Source organism: Dromiciops gliroides, chromosome 2 (assembly GCF_019393635.1).
Source record: "Dromiciops gliroides isolate mDroGli1 chromosome 2, mDroGli1.pri, whole genome shotgun sequence".
NCBI lineage: Eukaryota > Metazoa > Chordata > Mammalia > Microbiotheria > Microbiotheriidae > Dromiciops > Dromiciops gliroides.
In genome coordinates this window covers 529915965-529930058 of record NC_057862.1, presented here as the reverse complement: position 1 = coordinate 529930058, position 14094 = coordinate 529915965, and positions in this window count along the sequence as shown.

Sequence of the window (14094 nt, the reverse complement as noted above, 5' to 3'; positions counted from 1 at the left end):
ACTTCCACTCTTCAATTTTCCCTTATAGGTTCTTTCCGTGCTACCCAAGTCTCTCGCATCCTTAAAATAACCCTTACTACATCCTGCCACATGTCATAAGCATTGTCCTTTATCTCCTCCATTTTTCAGCCAAATTTCTTGAAAAAAAAAAAGCCATCTATGTTCAATGCTTCTGCTTCCTATTTTCTCACTTTCATCTGAATTCTTTGTATTCTGGTTTCTGATTTCATCACTTAAGTGAAACTGCTTTCTATGAAGTTATCAGTAATCTCTTAGTTGCCAAAACTGATGGTTTCTTCTCAGTTGCCACTCTTCTTGACCTCTCTGTATCACTGATATGATTAGTCACCTTGTCTCCTGGAACTCTCTCCTCTCTAGGTTTTCATGACACTGCTCTTTCTTTATTCTCCTATCATGTTGAGCCCACTAAATGTAGGTTCACCTGAAGGTTCTGTCCTGGGTTCTCTTCTCTTTTCCTTCTACATTCTCTCACTTGGGTTTTGTTTTGTTTATTTTTTGGGGAGGTGGGGCAATGAGGGTTAAGTGACTTGCCCAGGGTCACACAGCTAGTAAATGTTAAGTGTCTGAGGCTGGATTTCAACTCAGGTCCTCCTGAATCCAGGGCCAGTGCTTTATCCACTGTGCCACCTAGCTGCCCCCTCTCACTTGACATCTTTATCAGCCCCCATGGGTTCATTTATGAGCTCCATGCTGATGACTCCCAGATAGCCTCTGTCTCTCTTCTGAGCTACATTCTTTTCTTTCTTTTTCTTTTCTTTTTTCTTTTCTCTTCTCTTCTCTTCTCTTCTCTTCTCTTCTCTTCTCTTCTCTTCTCTTCTCTTCTCTTCTCTTCTCTTCTCTTCTCTTCTCTTCCTTTCCTTTCCTTTCCTTTCCTTTCCTTTCCTTTCCTTTCCTTTCCTTTCCTTTCCTTTCCTTTCCTTTCCTTTCCTTTCCTTTCCTTTCCTTTCCTTTCCTTTCCTTTCCTTTCCTTTCCTTTCCTTTCCTTTCCTTTCCTTTCCTTTCCTTTCCTTTCCTTTCCTTTCCTTTCCTTTCCTTTCCTTTCCTTTCTTTTCTTTTCTTTTCTTTTCTTTTCTTTTCTTTTCCAAGGAAATGAGGGTTGAGTGACTTGCCCAGGGTCACACAGCTAGTAAGTGTCAAGTATCTGAGGCCAGATTTGAACTCAGGTCCTCCTGTATCCAGGGGTGGTGCTTTATCCACTGAGGCACCTATCTGCCCCTGAACTCCATTCTTGCACCACAAAATGAATATTCAGCATTTCAAACTGGATGTTTTATAAGCATCTCAAACTCAACATACCCAAAACAGAATCCAATTATCTTCCCTCCCAAATCTCATATCCTTGGTGTCATCCTTGCCTTCTCATTCTCACATATCTAACACATCTGATCAGTCACCAGTCTTGCTGTTTTATATAATATCTATTATGTAAGGCCCTTGTCTCCCTCATTGGGGGTTCAAATTCCTTGAGAACAGGGAGTGCTTCCCTTGTGTCTTTGTATCCCCAATGCTCAGCATAGTTCCTGGCACATGTTAAGTATTTAATAAGTACTTATTGATTGATTGAGGAAAGATCTCGTCCAGGAGGTTTGGCAATGTCCTGGGGTTTAATGCAACCAGCACGTGTCGTTTGCTAATAAGGATCTCACCATCCATAGAGCATCCCTTTTTAGCTGAGAATGTGTGCTAGAGCTTCTCCATCCCATAGAGGCCATGGATTGATTCACAAGGTGTCTGAAGGACAGGCAAATAACAAAGGCATGGTGAAAAAACATTAGATCTTATTTATAGTTCAAAAAATGTGATGGCAACTACTGACTTTTTTAATAGAGTAGATGAGGGTACTTGAAAACAGAAACAGCTAAAGTAACTGAAGAATATCCATGAATGTAGCGACGAATTACACAGGAATTCTTTTATCCTTTGTGATCTGCTTTCTCTGTTGTTGTTGTTTAGTCATTTTTCAGTTGTGTCTGACTCTTCATGGCTCCGTGTGGGGTTTTCTTGGCAGAGACTGGAGTGGTTTGCCATTTCTTTCATCAGCTCATTTTATAGATGAGGAAACTGAGGCAAACAGGGTAAAGAGATTTGCCCAGGGTCTGAGGCTGGATTTGAACTCATGAAGGTGAGTCTTCCTGACTCTAGGCCCAACATTCTATCCACTGCACCACAAATTGCATCTTCAAAGGTACCTAAGATCTGCTTACTCTAGATTAGTACATTTGTAAAAAGCATTGATCATTTGTCTGCCTCTGTATAAAACCCTTCCTAACATGCTTGCCGTACTCAGAGCTGGTCTATTGCTTAGATAGAACTGATTGCCTAGGTTGTAGCTATTTGTGGTTCCATTTCTCCAAATTGGGTAAAAGTAGGAGCTTGGGATGATGGTGAATTACAAAATACTTGTCCTGTACCCTTCCAGTATGCTTGAGTAGACAGTCAATAAACCTTGCCAGATAAACTGAGTGTCAGACTTTGTCCTAGAAATTGTGGACCTGACTAGCACAGTAAAGAATCCCCAAACTATTCTCTAATACTCTCTTCGAACTAATTTGTTCACTTCCACTGTCTTCTATTTTCTTATAAAGTCCTTATTTTCAATAATATATAGTAATGGAAACACAGTCTGTGCCTCTAAGTCCTTCAAAGCTTTTTTCCTAGGCTTCATAATCCCTGGGGATTTTTCCCAGGTTCCTTCTGACATCATCTTTCTTTCCCTTAGGTATCAACAGAGGAAATAGTGGCTCTCAATCATATCCTGGCCACTTATCCCAGAAAGACAGCATGCTTTCCCAAAGTCCAAAGGTTTTTGCCTAGTTAGTTTTTTACCTAGTTAACTTTGCTAGAAGTTAAGGTGAAAATAGATTAGTGAATTGATTAGTAAAAAAAAGTTGATTTTGGTGTCATTTTAGCTGCATTAGACAAGTAAGTTGGGCAGTGAGGTGACATGGTAGATAGAGTGCATGGTAGATAGAGTGTTCTGCTGAGCTCAGAGAGCAGAATAAGGAACGAAGAATGGGGCCTAAAAGAAGATGCAAGCTACACATAAGGAAAATTAGAGCTATCCCAAGGTAGAATAGATTGCCTCAGGATGTAGTAAGTTCCCTTTAGTGGAAGAGGTCTCCAGAGGCTGGATGGACACGTATTAGAGAGCAGATTACCATTCATCAACAGGTTGGACTCCATCGCCACTGGTGTCCTTTCTACCAATAAGGTTCTGTAATTCCTTCTCTCCTCCCCCCATTCCTGAAGATCTTTTGGTAGATCTTCCCCACTTTCTAGGCCCACCCCCTTATAACTATTTGGGAACTAATGGTACAGAGGTTACTTTGGAAAATTTATTGTCTAAAATCCCAAGACCCTCACTGTATCATACTTTTGCTAGTAGCTACCCAGCCTTCTTAAATGAGAATAACTAACATTTGTATAGAATTTACTATGCTCTAAGTGCTTTATTGTCATTGTTTATCCTTCTTTCTGGAAGAGGGCCAATGATATTGTGAGGGTGATGTCTTCATTTGCTCATGAATTGGATTTAAGTGGGGCAGAGCTCTCTATCTCATTTTATCCTGGGATGCTGTTTTTAATCTCCATTTTACAGATGAGGAACCTGAAGCAAACAGGGATTGAGTGACTTGCTCAAGGAGATTCTGAGGTTGAATTTGAACTCAGGTATTCTGAACTCCAGACCTGGTGCTCTATTTACTTTGCCACCTGAAAAAAGAATAGAGTAACATTGTGAATGTTTCCTCTTCTTATGCCCCAGTTTCACTGGTCTGCTCGGAAAGGAATGTTTGAAGTAAGGGAAAACTTCCTAACAATAAGTGTTTTCTCTCTCTCTCTCTCTCTCTTTTTGCAGGGCAATGAGGTAACCCTCATTGAGGTAACACTCATTGCTCCCAGTGAGTGCTCTCTTAAAATAGAATGGACTGGGGCAGCTAGGCGGCACAGTGGATAGAGCACCGGCCCTGGAGTCAGGAGGACCTGAGTTCAAATCCAGCCTCAGACACAGCACTTACCAGCTGTGTGACCCTAGGCAAGTCACTTAACCCCAATTGCCTCACCAAAAAAAACAACAACTACAAAAAAGCCCCCTAAAGAACAAAAAAAAAATTAAAAAAATAGAATGGACTGCTTTGGGAATCACTGGATTTCTCCTTATTGAAGGTCTTCTTAGATTTAAAGGCAAAGGAGACTTGAGGGGCTGACAACATCCCCCTCAACTCATTTTACAGTTGAGAAAACCAATACTCAGAGATGTTTAAGTGACTTGCTTAAGGTCACCCAGGTGATATGTTACAGAGGGAGTATTTGGATTCAGGTCTTCTAACTCTGTAACTATTCTTTAAGCTGTATCACATTGCTATTAGCATGTTGTCTCTTCCTTTCAGGCTTGAACAAAACAGACTTTTTTTCCTCCCAGGAGATTCTTAACAATTATTCAATAAAGGTTTTCTTTTTTTTCCCTTTTTCCTAGCTTTGGGGTGTTCCTCTCTACGCCTGCCTATTTATTTCTGAGGGCTAGGCTCTACTCAATCAACTGCTGTTATGGAGGCTGCCTTCCCAACAAACTGCCAGGGCTTTGTCTTGCAATTTCTCAATTTCCAAACCCCTTCTATCACTCTCAGGTGCACATGAGTGGGTGGGGAGAAAGACACAGAGGAAAAAACTAAGCCCAGGGGGCAGAGTTCTTATCTTTCCAAATTCCTCAACTTATACTTCACAAAACCAAACCAAATCAAACAAAAGCAGATCTCTGAGAGCTCCCTTTTCTTCCCTTCTCATCTCACATCTGTCTCTCTGACACCACCCTCCATCATCTCTACTTTTGCTCCAGTTTCTGATGAAAAGGGGGTCCTCCTCCTTGGGACCAACTCCTTTTTATGCACCTTGGATGCCATTCCCCCGAATCTTTTCCCAGCTATCATCTCTACTCTCCAATCATCCCTTTCTCCTTATCTACTTATTGAGCAGGTTTATTCTCTGTTGCCTACAAACATGCCCATGTCTCCCCCATCCTTAAAAAAGAAAAAGCTCTCTTGGTCCTGCCTCCTGTGGCATTTCTTCCTCTTAGTTCTATTCTTCAATAGTCAGTAAACATATATAAGGTACCTACTTATGTGCCAAGTACTGTGCTAATCACTGGGGATGCAAATATGAAAAAAAGAGACAGTTCTTTCACTCAAGGACAATATAATGGAAAAAGACAAAGTATAAAAAGCTGAAAAATGGATGAGGCAAGAGGAGGAGAAAGAGAAGGTACCTGATGCCATGGAGAAGTCACTCTAAGAAGTCCCAAAGTAGTACAGCCAGGTGAGAAATATTCCCATTGTCTGACTTTTCCTTCTTATTTTCCTTTGTTGGATCATCTTCCATATTGTTCCTACTAACTGTGATTTTCCCTTAGGTCTGTTCTGTGCCTTATTATCTTTTCTCTCTATTATCTTTCACTTGGCAACCTCATCAACTCCCACGGGTTCAGTTATCATCTCAATATAGATGACTCCCAATTTTACACATCCAGACCTAGTTTCTGTCCTGAGCTCTATTCTTGACTCACCAACTCTCACTTATTCTTTTTTTTTTGGGGGGGGGACAGGGTAATGAGGGTTAAATGTCACCAACTTTCTATAGGACATTTTGAACCAGATGTTCCATGTGAATCTTTTTTTTTTTTATGTTTTTTTTTTTTTTGGTTTTGTTTTTTTTGCAGGGCAATGGAGGTTAAGTGACTTGCCCAGGGTCACACAGCTAGTAAGTGTCAAGTGTCTGAGGCTGGATTTGAACTCAGGGACTCCTGAATCCAGGGCCAGTGCTCTATCCACTGCGCCACCTAGCTGCCCCCCATGTGAATCTTAAAGTCAATGAATATATGTAGAAGTCATTATCTTTTTTTAATCATAAAAGTATTTTATTGTTTTCTAGTTACATGTAGAGTTAGTTTTTAACATTTATTTCTATAAGATTTCTAATTTCAAATTTTTCTCCCTCCCTCCTCTCTCTCCCCCCTCCCCAAGACAGCAAGCAAACTGATATAGGTTATATATGTACAATCACATTAAACATATATCTATATTAGTCATGCTGTGAAAGAAGAATTAGAGCAAAAGGGAAAAATCTCAAAAAAGAAAAATAGAAATAGTATGGTTCAATCTGCATTTAGATGCCACAGTTCTTTTTTCTGGATTTGGAGAGCATTTTCCATCATGAATCCTTTGGAACTTTCTTGGACCATTGTATTGCTGAGAAGAGTAAAGTCTATCTCAGTTGATCAACACACAATGTTGTTGATACTGTGTACAATGTTCTACTGGTTCTGTTCATCTCACTCAGCATCAGTTGAAGTCATCTTTCCCCCAAAATTTACCTCTCTTCTTCTGGAGTACATTGGATATTCAGAGAGGACTAGCACCTCTGGTGTGAGGACTTGTCAGGCCTTTTTCAGGGCTGCTCATCCACCTTTGGTGTCCACCTGTTACTCAATTCTCACTTGTGGTTCTAAGAAACTAAAGCAGGTGCAGCAGCCACTCCCCAGTAAAACCATCCCAGCATACAGCCTAAACTAGGTTGGGGATAACCAATAGACCTCAAACCGATAGACATTGGGATGTCTACCCCAAGCATGTGAAGACTTGCCCCAGAGGAATAGACAGATGAGAAGAATTTGTTCCAATGGCCATCGAGTGGCTGAAGTAGGCTCTGTGGAGGGCTTAGAGCTTGGTTAGACATCAAAAAATGCCAATGCCATCCACTGCATTCTGGGCCATCACTCATCTTTTTTTTTAAATAAACATTTTTATTTAAAAATTTGAGATTATTTAAAGTTTGAAGTTCCTTCCTTCCCTCCCTCCCTTGCCCCCTTTCTAAGACAATGAGCCATCAGATATGTTATATACATGCAATTATGTAAAACATCCCCATATTAGTCATTTTGTATAAGAAGACGTGGATAAAAGAAATGAAAGAAAGTGAAAAACAGCCTGCTTCAGTCTGTGTTCAATTAATATCAGTTCTTTCTCTGGAGGTGGGTAGTTTGCTTCTTCATTAGTTCTTTGGGATTGTCTTGGATCAGTGTATTGCTGAGAATAGTTATGTCATTAACAATTCTTCACTGAACAATATTGTTGTCACTGTGTACAGTGCTCTCCTGGTTCTGCTTATTTCACTATACATCAGTTCATACAAGTCTTTCCACTCGTCATTTCTTATAGCACAATAATATTCCATCACTATCATATACCACAACTTGTTTAGCCATTCCCCAATTGATGGGCATTCCTTTGATTTCTAATTCTTAGCCACCACAAAAAGAGCTGCTATAAATATTTTTGTACAAATATGTCTTTTTCTCTTTTGGGGGATGTCTTTGGGATATAAACCTAGCAGTGGTATTGCTGGATCAAAGGGTATGCACAGTTCAGTAGACCTTTGGGCATAGTTCCAAATGTCTCTTCAGAATGGTTGGATCCTTTCACAACTCCACCAACAGTGGATTAGCATCCCAGCTTTCCCATATTTCCTCCAACATCCAATATTTTCTGTTTTTATTATATTTGCCACTCTGATAGTTGTGAGGTGATACCTTAGAGTTGTTTTAATTTGCATTTCTCTGATCAATAGTGATTCAGAGCATTTTTTCATATAAATATAGATTGCTTTTATTTCTTCGTCTGAAAACTGCCTGTTCATGTCCTTTGATCATCTATCAGTTGGAGAATGACTTGTATTTTTATAAATTTGATTCAGTTCTTTATATATTTGAGAAATGAGGCCTTCTTCAGAGATACTTATTGCAAACATTCTTTTCCAGTTTTCTGCTTTCCTTATAATTTTTGTTACATTTATTTTATTTGGTTACATTTATTTATTTTGTTTATTTTAATTTTATATAATCAAAATGATCTGTTTTATATTTTGTAATGCTCTCCATATCTTCTTTCATCCCAAATCCTTCCCCTGTCCATAAATCTGACAGATAAACTATTCCATGCTCTCTTAATTTGCTTATGGTATCATTCTCTATGTGTAAATCATGTACCCAGCCATCTTGACTTGTCCTGCCACTGGAATTTGATCACTCTGGAAGAGAGAGTGAGGCTGATGACTTTCTACATCTTTGCCTCACTTAAATTCAGTTCACGAGTGAGTCAAGCCATCACCCTATGATGTCAGTGGTCCTCTTTGAAAACAAAGGACGAGCAACAATCCTTCTGCTAAACTTCCCCTGTCATTGTAGAGGCACTACTGTCCTCTCAGTCACTCAGATTCACAGTCTTGGTGTAACCTTAAAGGCAGAGACTGGTTTTGCTTCTTTGTATCTCCAGTGCTTAGCACACTGACTGAAACATAGTAAGTGCTTAATAAATGTTTGACTTCGAGGTCCCTTATATTGACTTTGTCTTTCCTTTATCTACATATATGTTGGTTTCCCTTATTAGAATATGAGCTTTTTGAAGGCAGCTCCTATTTGGGGGAGGAGGTCTTTTTAATCCCAGCCCCTAGCACAGGGACTTTTCATGGTAGACATTTAATAAATGCTTATTGTGTGACTGGAAGAACACTAAAGAGTCAGAAAATGGGGTTAATATCAGCTATATGATTGTGGGCAAATCACTTTCTTCTCCAAAACTGTTTCCTTACCTGCAAGATACAGATAATGGTACTTGAACTATCTACATCAGAGAGTTATTTTGAGGAAAACGCTCTGTAAACTTTAAAACACTATATAAATGTGAATTGTTAGTATTATATCAACCCCATCTGCGTATGGTAAAATGAATTATTGATGGCCATGTTTTAACCTTCTCTTAGAGTGCCAATCTCAATTGTATTGCTTTACCCAGAGGCAACTCTGAAAATATGCTACATGCGTGCACATACATTCACATGCACACGTGCATACATAACACAAATACACGTCTGTTCCTCACAGGGATCTCTGATATCTGTGGTCTAGTTGGCACAGAAGGCCCTGAGAACCAGCACTAAAAGGAGAGTTCATGGGATTTTCCTTTTCAGTATCTCTATGCCAAGAAGATCAGACCTGATATAAATTTGGGTATAATTTGGGGTGAGACTTGTTTGGATAAATTTGTTGTAAGAAAGCCTTTCAGGACATCATCTTCTCTTACCTTCCCCCTCCCCCAATCCTAACCCCATCCTGTTGACTGGGCTAGCATCAGCTTGAGTCTGCTCAGCCAAAGGCACAAACACTCAAGGCTTAAATTGGATTTGCGTGTTGCTTCGTGCTCCATAGAGCCCCCCTCCTTTTTTTTTGATTTATCATTTTAATCAGCCTGCAGTCAATCATTCTCTCTCTGTCTCACTCACCATAAACACAGCCCTTTGCCAAAGAAATTATGACTGTATTAAATGATTTTATTACAGTAAACTGCAGATTGTACAGTGTAAACACAGGTGTTGCATAAGCCCAGCTCACTCTCAGCTCTGTCCAGACCGGCATGGGTGATGTTGGCAGAGTAGAAGCATTGAAGAACATGGCTAGCTTCCTCTTTCTTTCTCGCTCTCTCTTAAGGGTCGAGGGTGGTGGGGGGGGGGCACTGGGAACTCACCAAGGCTCTCCTCTGGAGAGGTCAGAGTAGTTTCTTAGAAGCAGCTAATAATGCCATTCATCTGGAAGCCTGAGTTTGTGAGGAGGCCTCGACATATTGGAAAGAGCACCAACCATCTCCCATGTTAAAGACCGAAATTTGAAATCTCAGTTCTACCACTTTGATTAGCTGGGTGACTTCCAGAAACTCATTTACCCTTGGAGAATTCAGTTTACTTATCTATAAAATGAGAATAATTGCACATGTACTACTCACCCAACTGGCTTGTTGTGGGCACCAAATGAGATAATAGATGTAAGCTATAAAATTCCATAAAAATGTTAGGGAATGCCTTTCCCTCCCACCCTGCTCCTGCTAGCTCCTCTGTCTATGTCTCATCAGGTATGGAGATATTCTTTCTCCTAAAGTCTGTCACCTCCACACTGTTCCCCACCCTCAACAAATTCCAGGAATCATCACCCTCTAAGGCCAATGGCCTGCCAGTGTGAGTGTGAATTAGGCAAAGTGGCCGAAAAATTTGTATCCCCATTGCTTAGCACAGTGCCTGGCACAAAGCAAATGCTTAATATAAATTCTTCTGATGGTCAGATTGATCAATTTTCAAATGCCATGCTTTGGAGGAAAAGCTTTGTCAGGTCTTACCAAGCTGGAAATTCTTTGCATATAGGCCCAGAGATGCACTATATATGTCTAAAGTCTGAAGACCAATTCAGCTATTTGGGAAAGGCTCATCACTACAAGGTTGGTCACCAAGGTGATAAATGTTTTCAGACACAGAAGCTCATGAAACCACCTACTAAGGCCTGGAGAAGTTGCCATCTGTGTTAGCAGAAGGAGTGTCTACACTGGAGAAAGTCTGCCCCCCCCATACACTGGTACTTGCTAAGTGGAGCTGGAAGTTGATTTAGAGGTATAAGGAAATGGTACCACTTGGGTACTAAAACGAATATTGGACATACATAGAATTGTCATATATTTCTCCTTACTCTGCCATTGATAAGGCAATGCTGATGAAACAAGGGCTCCCTCCCTGGTAATAATACCCCCTTCTCTTGGCTTCTTTGTCAGCTCCTCAGGCTGAAAGCTGAGCATTATGATATCTCTTCCCTTTCTTTTTCTAATCAGGGCCATCTTTAATGTTTATTTTAATTAGATTTTCCATGGATGGGAACTGCTGGGGGATAAAATGGGTATGTATGATTTGGACCAATCCTGTCCTCTTGGGATGGACATGATCAATACCTTTATAGAACCATGGCCTCCCATAGCTCAAAGGGAGGTCAGAGGTTATCTCTTCCAAACTTCACCCCAACAGGGACATATTCTAAAACTTCTCTGGCCAGGGGTCCTCCAGTAGCTCCCCTTGATGACCAATAGAATTCATTTTCTTCCAAGGCAGTCTATCTCATTTTAGTTGGTTTTAATTGTTAGAGTTTCTTCCTTAGGTGAAGTCTAAATCTATCCCTCTACAGTTTCTATTCATTGCTTCTAGTTTCATTCTTTCCACAGACCCTGATGGAATTAGCCCAGGATCCTAAATCCAAGTGTCAGGGAAAAGCAGTGTCCTCCCCCCCCCGCCACATGTTTTGCTTTCAGCCTAGACCTTGCAGTCATTGATGAAGGGAGAAATAACTATGGAGAAGGGAGTCACCTTTCTCAACACCACTATTACCAACTGCTGACCAACTGCCTCCAATGGATAGGTTGGAGGTGGTGGTTCTAACTCCAGCAATCTCATACTTCAGGTTTGATGTTGGGTCAAAAGGAAACTCTCTGGAATCATCGAACAGTTAATAAAAGGAGGTTTACCTTGCCTTAACACAGCAAGGATATTTGACGAAGCTATACTGGTGCATAGATTATCTGTATAAGGCCCCACTAGTCTCCATATAGAGTAATTAGGGCAAAATATGGTGAAAGACATGGTGACTTGCATGGTCTTCAGAAATCCACTAAGTTTGAGAGACCTAGACTCCACACAACTGGGGCTCTTAATGTCTTTAGATGAAGGAAGCTGTGTCAGGGAAGCTGGGAGTGGAAATGGGTGCACGGGGAAGGAAGTTCCTCCAGGGAAGCCGGGTCGATGGTGTCCTAGGGGCAGCTTTGCCTACTTTTGGGTAAAGCCTCTTTCTGTCGTGGGTGGGAAGAAAGATGTTGCATTGGTCCTATCACAACAGTAAGCCCTAAAGCCCTGTGAGTGGCAGCAGCTTTCAGACCACCAGTTCTGCTTCCACATCTCAGTCCCTGCAGCCATCATCCTGGGTAGCAACCCGGAAGGAGATGTGGTCTGGGAAGTGCTTCTTCAGGTTCTATGGTCAAGGCTTACTAAAGGCCCGGGACAGGAATAGGTCACAGGGAATGAGTAAGGTGACCAACTGGGGAGTTAGGGCATTTGAGGGAGTAGAAAGGTGTATAAGTCCCCTAGTATGAGTGTAGGAACCGGGGAGGAGAGATTGCGAGCCAGGCACTGAACTGCATTGGGGAAAGGAGAATGTCCTTGGGAGATAACAGTAATGAGAATCCTGACTGTGTGGTCAATATAGATTCAATGAATCTTCAGGAGGAGAGGTTACTGAATGATGATAGAGAGGGGGGTGTTGTGAGCGAAAGTTCAACTAGTGTTGGAAAGGGTGTTCTGGGATGCTCTGACATCAAGAAGGAGCCCGATCTAGGGAGTTCAAGGGAAGGAGTGAGAAAGGAAACGGTTTAAGATAAAATAGTTTGTTGCCTATGGATCAAGCTTTCCAGAGAGCACAGTTGAAGGAGTGGGTAGATCTTGAGTGGGATGTTTGGGGGCTGCAGGGTTGAGGGGGATGGGAAGTGGGGAATGAAAGCTGGGGGTAAGTTAGGATCACTGGGGTGGGGAGGAAGGATGGGGTAAGAGTATGTTAATTGTTGAAGAATGGGATTAGGAAGGTTAGCATCATTCTTGGAGGGGGTGGGGGAGGGAAGGACAAGCAGCAGATGGGGAAGTGGGACAGGCCAGAGGGTGATCCAGTAGAGAGGAGTGAACAGTGAGGCTGGGCCTTCTCACAGGGTGGAGGTTCCAGGCAGGAACTCATCAATCATTGAGAAGGTCTCAGGATGAAAATGGCCCAGGGCTCAGGCAGTGGTGTTTAGCTGGAAAGGGGTGGAGAGCCTCCAGTTTGGGTGGAGTTGTAGCAGGCCAAGGGAAGTCTGATACCATAGCTGATCCAGGGCAATGAGAACAAACTATTGTAATGATTGGAATGACGCCACCTGCTGGAGACTTACTGTAGCAAAGCTCCGCCTTGAGGAGAAGGTCTCTGAGGGCAAGCCATGTGGTCAAGGTCCTTAGCATCAGGAAGTGACGTTTGCTCATGGGTACTGTCTATCAGGGCTACCAGCCAATCAACTTGAGGAGCCTCCCATTTCTGGGAGGAGGACACAAAGGAGGAAGCGGATGTGGGTGAAGGGGGTTCTGTCTCTCTTTTGGTTCCTGACCTCGCCATGGTGGATCAGATGATAGGGTCTCTTAGAAATGGTTAGATTTTTACCTTTCTCTCTGATCTTAATGCTCTTTAATAAATACTTAAACATTTAAATACTCTTGCTAAAGCTTATAATTTATTGGCGACCACTTATTAGATATTTTAGACAGTATAGCTAAAATTTTAGCCCTTACACTATACTAAAAGGAATATTAAAAAATTGAAGTTGGATAATATACTTTGTTTTCCCTCTGGATAGAGGAGAAACCTCCCTGGCCAAGAGTAGCCCTGGAAATGCTGGAAGCAGATCTATAGTGCCTTTTATTGATCCCCCACCATTGCTTTGTAATGTATTCACTTTGTACACATTTTATAATTACTTATCTGTCCTTGTGCTTCAACCTGCCCCACCTCCCCCAAGTAAGAACTTGAGGGTAGGGATGCTTTTTTCCCCCTAATACTTCCTTATTGTCCAGTACAGTGCCTGGAATGTAGTAGGTGCTTACTAAATGCTGATTGTTTGATTGATTTTGTGATCTCAAGAAAATCTCATTGCATTTTTTGGACTTGCTTTTACCACCTGCAAAATAAGGGGGTGATTGCTAGGTGATCTCTAAGGTTCCTTTAAGCACTAGATCCTATGATTCTTTTCTTTTTTTGGTGGGGCAATGAGGGTTAAGTTACTTGCTCAAGGGTCACACAGCTAGTGTCAAGTGTCTGAGGCCGGATTTGAACTCAGGTCCTCCTGAATCCAGGACCAGTGCTTTTTATCCACTGTACCACCTAGCAGCCCTGATCCTATGATTCTAAGAAGGAAAAAGGGATGAGATGGACATTGAAAAATCAGAATTTGAAACTGGGACAAACAACCCCCTTGGTGATGTCACTTCTTATCCCTAACCCACCCCAATCTCCTAACCTGAGATTTCTTGCCCTTTACGGTGATCAGATTTAGGGATTTCTTTGTCCTTAATGTTTATATGGGGGTTTTATCTGTTTCTACTTGGTTTCTGGGTTTTGGCACCTCTAGGCCCCTGTAGTAAATGTAGATT